Below are 12,798 nucleotides of genomic sequence, written 5' to 3' on the forward strand. Positions count from 1 at the left end.
TAGGATAGAGGATAGGATAGGGTAGAGGATAGTATAGGATAGAGGATAAGATAGTATAGAGAAAAGTATAGGATATATGATATTATAGGATAGAGGATAGGAGAGGATAAAGGATAGGATCGGATAGAGGATAGGATAGGGGATTGGATGGGATAGAGGATAGGATAGGATAGAGGATAGGATAGGATAGAGGATAGGATCGGATAGAGGACAGGATACGATAGAGGATAGTATAGGTTAGAGGATAGGGTAGGATAGAGAATAGTATAGGATAGATGATATTATAGGATAGAGGATAGGATAGGATAAAGGATAGGATCGGATAGAGGATAGGATAGGGGATTGGATAGGATAGAGGATAGGATAGGATAGAGGATAGGATAGGGTAGATGATAGGATAGGATAGAGGATAGGAGAGGATTAAGGATAGGATAGGATAGTGGATAGGATAGTGGATAGGATACGATAGAGGATAGGATCGGATAGGGGATAGGATAGGGGATTGGATAGTATAGAGGATACGATGGGATAGAGGATAGGATAGGATAGATGATCGGATAGGATGGAGGATAGGATAGGATAGAGGATAGGATAGAGGATTGGATAGGATAGAGGATATTATAGGATAGAGGATAGGATAGGATAGAGAATAGTATAGGATAGATGATATTATAGGATAGAGGATAGGATAGGGTACAGGATAGGATAGAGAATGAGATAGGATAGAGGATTGGATAGGATAGAGGATATTATAGGATAGAGGATAGGATAGGATGGAGGATGCGATATTATAGAGGATAGGATAGGATAGAGGATAGGATCGGATAGAGGATAGGAAAGAGGATAGGATAGAGGATTGGATAGAATAGAGGATAGGATAGGATAGAGAATAGTATAGGATAGATGATATTATAGGATAGAGGATAGGATAGGATAGAGGATAGGATCGGATAGAGGATAGGATAGGGGATTGGATAGGATAGAGGATAGGATAGGATAGAGGATAGGATAGGGTAGATGATAGGATAGGATAGAGGATAGGAGAGGATTAAGGATAGGATAGGATAGTGGATAGGATAGTGGATAGGATACGATAGAGGATAGTATAGGATAGAGGATAGGATAGGATAGAGAATAGTATAGGATAGATGATATTATAGGATAGAGGATAGGATAGGGTAGAGGATAGGATAGAGAATAAGATAGGATAGGATAGAGGATAGGAGAGGATTGAGGATAGCATAGGATAGTGGATAGGATAGGATAGAACAGACGATAGAGGATAGGATACAGAATAGGATAGGTTAGATGATAGTATAGGATAGAGGATAGGATAGAGGATACGATATTATAGAGGATAGGATAGCATAGAGGATAGGATAGGGTAGAGGATGGGATAGAGAATAGGATAGGATAGAGGATAGGATAGGATAGAGGATAGGATCGGATAGAGGATAGGATAGGGGATTGGATAGTATAGAGGATACGATGGGATAGAGGATAGGATAGGATAGATGATCGGATAGGATAGAGGATAGGATAGGATAGATGATATTATAGGATAGAGGATAGGATAGGGTACAGGATAGGATAGAGAATGAGATAGGATAGAGGACTGGATAGGATAGAGGATATGATAGGATAGAAGATAGGATAGGATAGAGGATAGGAGAGGATTGAGGATAGGATAGGATAGTGGATAGGATAGGATAGAACAGACGATAGAGGATAGGATAGAGAATAGGATAGGTTAGATGATAGTATAGGATAGAGGATAGGATAGAGGATACGATATTATAAGAGATAGGATAGCATAGAGGATTGGATAGGGGATTGGATAGGAGAGACGATAGGAGACGATAGAGGATAGTATTGGATAGAGGCTAGGATAGGATAGAGGATAGGATAGGATACAGGATAGGATCGGATAGAGGATAGGATACGATAGAGGATAGTATAGGATAGAGTGTAGGATAGGATAGAGAATAGTATAGGATAGATGATATTATAGGATAGAGGATAGGATAGGGTACAGGATAGGATAGAGAATGAGATAGGATAGAGGATTGGATAGGATAGAGGATATGATAGGATAGAAGATAGGATAGGATAGAGGATAGGAGAGGATTGAGGATAGGATAGGATAGTGGATAGGATAGGATGGAGGATGCGATATTATAGAGGATAGGATAGGATAGAGGATACGATCGGATAGAGGATAGGATAGAGGATAGGATGGAGGATTGGATAGAATAGAGGATAGTATAGGATAGATGATAGGATAGGATAGAGAATAGTATAGGATAGAGGATAGGATAGGATGGAGGATACGATATTATAGAGTATAGGATAGGATTGAGGATAGGATAGGATAGTGGATAGGATAGGATAGAACAGACGATAGAGAATAGGATAGGTTAGATGATAGTATAGGATAGAGGATAGGAAAGAGGATACGATATTATAGAGGATAGGTTAGGATACAGGATTGAATAGGGGATTGGATAGGATAGAAGATAGGAGACGATAGAGGATAGTATAGGATAGAGGATAAGATAGGATAGAGAATAGTATAGGATAGATGATATTATAGGATAGAGGATAGGATAGGATAGAGGATAGGATCGGATAGAGGATAGGGTAGGTGATTGGATAGGATAAAGGATAGGAGACGATAGAGGATGGTATAGGATAGAGGATAAGATAGGATAGAGGATAGTATATTATAGATGATATTATAGGATAGAGGTTAGGATAGGATAGAGGATAGGAACGGATAGAGGATGGGATAGGGGATTGGATAGGATAGAGGATAGGATAGGATAGGCGATAGGATAGGGTAGAGGATAGGATAGAGAATAGTATAGGATAGTGGATAGGATAGGATAGAGGATAGGATAGGGTAGAGAATAGGATAGGATAGAGGATAGGATAGGATAGATGATATTATAGGATAGAGGATAGGATAGGATAGAGGATAGGATAAGGTAGAGTATAGGATACAGAATAGGATAGGATAGAGGATAACATAGTATAGAGAAAAGTATAGGATATATGATATTATAGGATAGAGGATAGGAGAGGATAAAGGATAGGATCGGATAGAGGATAGGATAGGGGATTGGATGGGATAGAGGATAGGATAGGATAGAGGATAGGATAGGATAGAGGATAGGATCGGATAGAGGATAGGATACGATAGAGGATAGTATAGGTTAGAGGATAGGGTAGGATAGAGAATAGTATAGGATAGATGATATTATAGGATAGAGGATAGGATAGGGTAGTGGTTATGATAGCGAATAGGATAGGATAGAGGATAGGATAGGATAGAGGATAGGATCGGATAGAGGATAGGATACGATAGAGGATAGGATAGAGGATAGGATAGAGGATTGGATAGGATAGAGCATATTATAGGATAGAGGATAGGATAGGATAGAGGATAGGATCGGATAGGGGATAGGATAGGGGATTGGATAGTATAGAGGATACGATGGGATAGAGGATAGGATAGGATAGATGATCGGATAGGATGGAGGATAGGATAGGATAGAGGATAGGATAGAGGATTGGATAGGATAGAGGATATTATAGGATAGAGGATAGGATAGGATAGAGAATAGTATAGGATAGATGATATTATAGGATAGAGGATAGGATAGGGTACAGGATAGGATAGAGAATGAGATAGGATAGAGGATTGGATAGGATAGAGGATATTATAGGATAGAGGATAGGATAGGATGGAGGATGCGATATTATAGAGGATAGGATAGGATAGAGGATAGGATCGGATAGAGGATAGGAAAGAGGATAGGATAGAGGATTGGATAGAATAGAGGATAGGATAGGATAGAGAATAGTATAGGATAGATGATATTATAGGATAGAGGATAGGATAGGATAGAGGATAGGATAGAGAATAAGATAGGATAGAGGATTGGATAGGATAGAGGATATTATAGGATAGAGGATAGGATAGGATAGAGAATAGTATAGGATAGATGATATTATAGGATAGAGGATAGGATAGGGTAGAGGATAGGATAGGATAGAGGATAGGATAGGATAGAGGATAGGATAGGATAGAGGATAGAATAGGATAGAGGATAGGATAGGGTAGAGGATAGGATAGGGGATTGGATACGATAGAGGATAGGATAGGGTAGAGGATAGGATAGGATAGAGGATAGGATCGGATAGAGGATAGGGTAGGTGATTGGATAGGATAAAGGATAGGAGACGATTGAGGATGGTATAGGATAGAGGATAAGATAGTATAGAGAAAAGTATAGGATATATGATATTATAGGATAGAGGATAGGATAGGATAGAGGATAGGATCATATAGAGGATAGGATAGGTGATTGGATAGGATAGAGGATAGGATAGGGTAGAGGATATTATAGGATAGAGGATAAGATAGTATAGAGAAAAGTATAGGATATATGATATTATAGGATAGAGGATAGGAGAGGATAAAGGATAGGATCGGATAGAGGATAGGATAGGGGATTGGATGGGATAGAGGATAGGATAGGATAGAGGATAGGATAGGATAGAGGATAGGATCGGATAGAGGATAGGATAGGGGATTGGATAGGATAGAGGATAGGATAGGATAGAGGATAGGATCGGATAGAGGATAGGATAGGGGATTGGATAGGATAGAGGATAGGATAGGGTAGAAGATAGAGGATAGGATACGATAGAGGATAGTATAGGATAGAGGATAGGATAGGATAGAGAATAGTATAGGATAGATGATATTATAGGATAGAGGATAGGATTCGATAGAGGATAGGATCGTATAGAGGATAGGGTAGGTGATTGGATAGGATAGAGGATAGGATAGGGTAGATGATAGGATAGAGAATAGGACAGGATAGAGGATAGGATAGGATAGAGGATAGGATCGGATAGAGTATAGGATAAGGCTTTGGATAGTATAGAGGATAGGATAGGATAGAGGATATTATAGGATAGAGGATTGGATAGGATAGAGGATACGATATTATAGAGGATAGGATAGGATAGAGGATAGGATAGGGGATTGGATAGGATAGAGGATAGGATGGTACACAGGATAGGATAGGATAGAGGATAGGATAGAGGATAGGATAGAGGATAGGATAGAGCATAGGATAGGATAGAGGATAGGATAGGATAGAGGATAGGATAGGATAGAGGATAGGATAGGATAGGATAGAGGATAGGATAGGGTAGAAGATACAGGATATAGATGATAAGATAGAGAATAGGACAGGATAGAGGATAGGATAGGATAGAGAATAGGATAGGATAGAGGATAGGATAGGATAGAGGACAGGATAGGGTAGAGTATAGGATATAGAATAGTATAGGATAGTGGATAGGATAGGATAGAGGATAGGATAGGGTAGAGAATAGGATAGGATAGAGGATAGGATAGGATAGATGATATTATAGGATAGAGGATAGGATAGGATAGAGGATAGGATAAGGTAGAGTATAGGATACAGAATAGGATAGGATAGAGGATAGGATAGGATAGAGTATAGGATACAGAATAGAGGATAGGATACGATAGAGGATAGTATAGGATAGAGGATAAGATAGTATAGAGAAAAGTATAGGATATATGATATTATAGGATAGAGGATAGGATAGGATAGAGGATAGGATCATATAGAGGATAGGATAGGTGATTGGATAGGATAGAGGATAGGATAGGGTAGAGGATAGTATAGGATAGAGGATAAGATAGTATAGAGAAAAGTATAGGATATATGATATTATAGGATAGAGGATAGGAGAGGATAAAGGATAGGATCGGATAGAGGATAGGATAGGGGATTGGATGGGATAGAGGATAGGATAGGATAGAGGATAGGATAGGATAGAGGATAGGATCGGATAGAGGACAGGATACGATAGAGGATAGTATAGGTTAGAGGATAGGGTAGGATAGAGAATAGTATAGGATAGATGATATTATAGGATAGAGGATAGGATAGGATAAAGGATAGGATCGGATAGAGGATAGGATAGGGGATTGGATAGGATAGAGGATAGGATAGGATAGAGGATAGGATAGGGTAGATGATAGGATAGGATAGAGGATAGGAGAGGATTAAGGATAGGATAGGATAGTGGATAGGATAGTGGATAGGATACGATAGAGGATAGGATCGGATAGGGGATAGGATAGGGGATTGGATAGTATAGAGGATACGATGGGATAGAGGATAGGATAGGATAGATGATCGGATAGGATGGAGGATAGGATAGGATAGAGGATAGGATAGAGGATTGGATAGGATAGAGGATATTATAGGATAGAGGATAGGATAGGATAGAGAATAGTATAGGATAGATGATATTATAGGATAGAGGATAGGATAGGGTACAGGATAGGATAGAGAATGAGATAGGATAGAGGATTGGATAGGATAGAGGATATTATAGGATAGAGGATAGGATAGGATGGAGGATGCGATATTATAGAGGATAGGATAGGATAGAGGATAGGATCGGATAGAGGATAGGAAAGAGGATAGGATAGAGGATTGGATAGAATAGAGGATAGGATAGGATAGAGAATAGTATAGGATAGATGATATTATAGGATAGAGGATAGGATAGGATAGAGGATAGGATCGGATAGAGGATAGGATAGGGGATTGGATAGGATAGAGGATAGGATAGGATAGAGGATAGGATAGGGTAGATGATAGGATAGGATAGAGGATAGGAGAGGATTGAGGATAGCATAGGATAGTGGATAGGATAGGATAGAACAGACGATAGAGGATAGGATACAGAATAGGATAGGTTAGATGATAGTATAGGATAGAGGATAGGATAGAGGATACGATATTATAGAGGATAGGATAGCATAGAGGATAGGATAGGGTAGAGGATGGGATAGAGAATAGGATAGGATAGAGGATAGGATAGGATAGAGGATAGGATCGGATAGAGGATAGGATAGGGGATTGGATAGTATAGAGGATACGATGGGATAGAGGATAGGATAGGATAGATGATCGGATAGGATAGAGGATAGGATAGGATAGATGATATTATAGGATAGAGGATAGGATAGGGTACAGGATAGGATAGAGAATGAGATAGGATAGAGGACTGGATAGGATAGAGGATATGATAGGATAGAAGATAGGATAGGATAGAGGATAGGAGAGGATTGAGGATAGGATAGGATAGTGGATAGGATAGGATAGAACAGACGATAGAGGATAGGATAGAGAATAGGATAGGTTAGATGATAGTATAGGATAGAGGATAGGATAGAGGATACGATATTATAAGAGATAGGATAGCATAGAGGATTGGATAGGGGATTGGATAGGAGAGACGATAGGAGACGATAGAGGATAGTATTGGATAGAGGCTAGGATAGGATAGAGGATAGGATAGGATACAGGATAGGATCGGATAGAGGATAGGATACGATAGAGGATAGTATAGGATAGAGTGTAGGATAGGATAGAGAATAGTATAGGATAGATGATATTATAGGATAGAGGATAGGATAGGGTACAGGATAGGATAGAGAATGAGATAGGATAGAGGATTGGATAGGATAGAGGATATGATAGGATAGAAGATAGGATAGGATAGAGGATAGGAGAGGATTGAGGATAGGATAGGATAGTGGATAGGATAGGATGGAGGATGCGATATTATAGAGGATAGGATAGGATAGAGGATACGATCGGATAGAGGATAGGATAGAGGATAGGATGGAGGATTGGATAGAATAGAGGATAGTATAGGATAGATGATAGGATAGGATAGAGAATAGTATAGGATAGAGGATAGGATAGGATGGAGGATACGATATTATAGAGTATAGGATAGGATTGAGGATAGGATAGGATAGTGGATAGGATAGGATAGAACAGACGATAGAGAATAGGATAGGTTAGATGATAGTATAGGATAGAGGATAGGAAAGAGGATACGATATTATAGAGGATAGGTTAGGATACAGGATTGAATAGGGGATTGGATAGGATAGAAGATAGGAGACGATAGAGGATAGTATAGGATAGAGGATAAGATAGGATAGAGAATAGTATAGGATAGATGATATTATAGGATAGAGGATAGGATAGGATAGAGGATAGGATCGGATAGAGGATAGGATAGGGGATTGGATAGGATAGAGGATAGGATAGGATAGAGGATAGGATAGGGTAGTTGATAGGATAGGATAGGATAGAGGATAGGATAGGGTAGATAATAGGATACGATAGAGGATAGGAGAGGATTAAGGATAGGATAGGATAGTGGATAGGATAGGATAGAACAGACGATAGAGGATAGGATAGAGAATAGGATAGGTTAGATGATAGTATATGATAGAGGATAGGATAGCGGATACGATATTATAGAGGATAGGATAGGATAGAGGATTGGATAGGGGATTGGATATGATAGAAGATAGGAGACGATAGAGGATAGTATAGGATAGAGAATAGTATAGGATAGATGATATTATAGGATAGAGGATAGGATAGGATAAAGGGTAGGATCGGATAGAGGATAGGATAGGGGATTGGATAGGATAGGGTAGATGATAGGATAGAGAATAGGATAGGATAGAGGATAGGATAGGATAGAGGATAGGATAGGGTAGAGGATAGGATAGGATAGGGTAGAGGATAGGATAGGATAGAGGATAGGATAGGGGATTGGATAGGATAGAGGATAGGGTAGGATAGAGAATAGGATAGGATAGAGGATAGGATAGGATAGAGGATAGGATAGGGTAGAGGATAGGATAGAGGATATTATAGGATAGAGGATAGGATTGGATACAGGATAGGATAGGATAGAGGATAGGAGAGGATTAAGGATAGGATAGGATAGTGGATAGGATTGGATAGAACAGACGATAGAGGATAGGATAGAGAATAGGATAGGTTAGATGATAGTATAGGATAGAGGATAGGATAGCGGATACGATATTATAGAGGATAGGATAGGATAGAGGATTGGATAGGGGATTGGATATGATAGAAGATAGGAGACGATAGAGGATAGTATAGGATAGAGAATAGTATAGGATAGATGATATTATAGGATAGAGGGTAGGATAGGATAGGGAATAGTATAGGATAGATGATATTATAGGATAGAGGATAGGATAGGGTAGAGGATAGGATAGAGGATTGGATAGGATAGAGGATATGATAGGATAGAAGATAGGATAGGATAGAGGATTGGATAGAGGATTGGATAGAATAGAGGATATTATAGGATAGAGGATAGGATAGGATGGAGGATGCGATATTATAGAGGATAGGATAGGATAGAGGCTAGGGTAGAGGATTGGATACAATAGAGGATATTATAGGATAGAGGATAGGATAGGATGGAGGATGCAATATTATAAAGGATAGGATAGGATAGAGGATAGGATCGGACAGAGGGTTGGATATGGGATTGGATAGGATACAGGATAGGATAGGATAGCGGAGACGATAGAGGAAAGGATAGGATAGAGGATATGATAGGATCTAAGATAGGATAGGATAGAGGATAGGAGAGGATTGAGGATAGGATAGGATAGTGGATAGGATAGGATAGAACAGACGATAGAGGATAGGATAGAGAATAGGATAGGATAGATGATATTATAGGATAGAGGATAGGATTGGATAGAGGATAGGATAGGGTAGAGGATAGGATCGGATAGAGGATAGGATAGGGGATTAGATAGGATAGAGGATAGGGTAGGATAGAGAATAGGATAGGATAGAGGATAGGATAGGATAGAGGATAGGATAGGGTAGAGGATAGGATACTATAGGGTAGAGGATAGGATAGGATAGAGGATAGGATAGGATAGAGGATAGGATCGGATAGAGGATAGGATACGATAGAGGATAGTATACGATAGAGGGTAGGATAGGATAGAGAATAGTATAGGATAGATGATATTATAGGATAGAGGATAGGATAGGGTAGAGGATAGGATAGAGAATAAGGTAGGATAGAGGATCGGATAGGATAGAGGATAGGATAGGATAGGGTAGAGGATAGGATAGGATACAGGATAGGATCGTATAGAGGATAGGATAGGTGATTGGATAGGATAGAGGATAGGATAGGGTAGATGATAGGATACAGAATAGGATAGGATAGAGTATAGGATAGGATAGAGGATAGGATCGGATAGAGGATAGGATAGGGGATTGGATAGTATAGAGGATAGGATTGGATAGAAGATAGGATAGGATAGAGGATCGGATAGGATAGAGGATAGGATAGGATAGAGGATAGGATAGGGTAGATGATAGGATAGGATAGAGGATCGGATAGGATAGAGAATACAATAGGATAGAGGATAGGATAGGATAGAGGATAGGATAGGATCGGATAGAGGATAGGATAGGGGATTGGATAGTATAGAGGATAGGATTGGATAGAAGATAGGATAGGATAGAGGATCGGATAGGATAGAGGATAGGATAGGATAGAGGATAGGATAGGGTAGATGATAGGATAGGATAGAGGATCGGATAGGATAGAGAATACAATAGGATAGAGGATAGGATAGGATAGAGGATAGGATAGGATAGGATAGGATAGAGGATAGGATAGGGTTGAGGATAGGATAGGATTGAGGATAGGATAGGATAGTGGATAGGATAGGGGATTGGATAGGATAGAGGATAGGATAGGATAGGATAGATGATAGTATAGGATAGAGGATAGGATAGGATTGAGGATAGGATAGGATGGTGGATAGGATAGGATCGAGGATAGGATAGGATAGGATAGAGGATAGGATAGGATAGAGGATAGGATAGGATAGAGAATAGTATAGGATAGATGATATTATAGGATACAGGATAGGATAGGATAGAGGATAGGATAGGGGATTGGATAGGATAGAGGATAGGATAGGATAGAGGACAGGATAGGATAGAGGATAGGATCGGATAGAGGATAGGATAGGGGATTGGATAGGATAGAGGATTGGATAGGATAGAGGACAGGATAGGGTAGAGAATAGGATAGAGAATATCATAGGATAGAGGATAGGATAGGATAGAGGATAGGATCGGATAGAGGATCGGATAGGATAGAGGATAGGATAGGATAGAGGATAGGATAGGATAGAGGATAGGATCGGATAGAGGATAGGATAGGGGATTGGATAAGATAGAGGATACGATAGGATAGAGGATAGGATAGGATAGAGGATAGGATAGAGAATAGGATAGGATAGAGGATAAGATACGATAGAGGATAGGATTGTATAGAGGATAGGATAGGATAGAGGATAGGATAGGATAGAGGATAGGATCGGATAGAGGATAGGATAGGGGATTGGATAAGATAGAGGATACGATAGGATAGAGGATAGGATAGGATAGAGGATAGGATAGAGAATAGGATAGGATAGAGGATAAGATACGATAGAGGATAGGATTGTATAGAGGATAGGATCGGGTAGAGGATAGGATAGGTGATTGCATAGGATAGATGATAGGATAGGATTGAGGATAGGATAGGATAGTGGATAGGATAGGATAGAGCAGACGATAGAGGATAGGATAGAGTATAGGATAGATGATAGTATAGGATTGAGGATAGGATATGATGGAAGATAGGATCGGATAGAGGATAGGATAGGGGATTGGGCAGTATAGAGGATAGGATAGGATAAAGGATAGGATACGGTAGAGGATAGGATAGAGACTAGGATTGGATTGAGGCTAGGATCGGATAGAGGATAGGATAGGGGATCGGATAGAATAGAGGATATTATAGGATAGAGGATAGGATAGGATGGAGGATGCGATATTATAGAGGATAGGACAGGATAGAGGATAGGATAGAGGATTGGATAGAATAGAGGATATTATAGGACAGAGGATAGGATAGGATGGAGGATGCGATATTATAGAGGATAGGATAGGATAGAGGATAGGATCGGACAGAGGATAGGATAGGGGATTGGATAGGATAGGGGATTGGATAGGATAGAGGATAGGATAGGATAGAGGATAGGATAGGATACAGGATAGGATCAGATAGAGGATAGGATACGATAGAGGATAGTATAGGATAGAGGATAGGATAGGATAGAGAATAGTATAGGATAGATGATATTATAGGATAGAGGATAGGATAGGATAGAGGATAGGATAGGATAGAGGATAGGATAGGATAGAGGATAGGATCGGGTAGAGGATAGGATAGGGGATTGGATAGTATAGAGGATAGGATAGGATAGAGGATCGGATAGGATAGAGGATAGGATAGGATAGAGGATAGGATAGGGTAGATGATAGGATAGGATAGAGGATCGGATAGGATAGAGGATAGGATAGGATAGAGGATAGGATAGGATAGAATAGAGGATAGGATAGGGTTGAGGATAGGATAGGATTGAGGATAGGATAGGATTGTGGATAGGATAGGGGATTGGATAGGATAGAGGATAGGATAGGAGAGGATAGATGATAGTATAGGATAAAGGATAAGATAGGATTGATGATAGGATAGGATAGAGGATAGGATAGGGTAGAGTATAGGATACAGAATAGGATAGGATAGAGGATAGGATAGGATAGAGGATAGGATCGGATAGAGGATAGGATACGATAGAGGATAGTATAGGATAGAGGATAGGATAGGATAGAGAATAGTATTGGATAGATGATATTATAGGATAGAGGATAGGATCGGATAGAGGATAGGATAGGGTAGAGGATAGGATCGGATAGAGGATAGGATAGGTGATTCGATAGGATAGAGGATAGGATAGGATAG

The sequence above is a fragment of the Halictus rubicundus genome, unplaced genomic scaffold (genome assembly GCF_050948215.1).
Source record: "Halictus rubicundus isolate RS-2024b unplaced genomic scaffold, iyHalRubi1_principal scaffold0308, whole genome shotgun sequence".
NCBI classification, from domain to species: domain Eukaryota; kingdom Metazoa; phylum Arthropoda; class Insecta; order Hymenoptera; family Halictidae; genus Halictus; species Halictus rubicundus.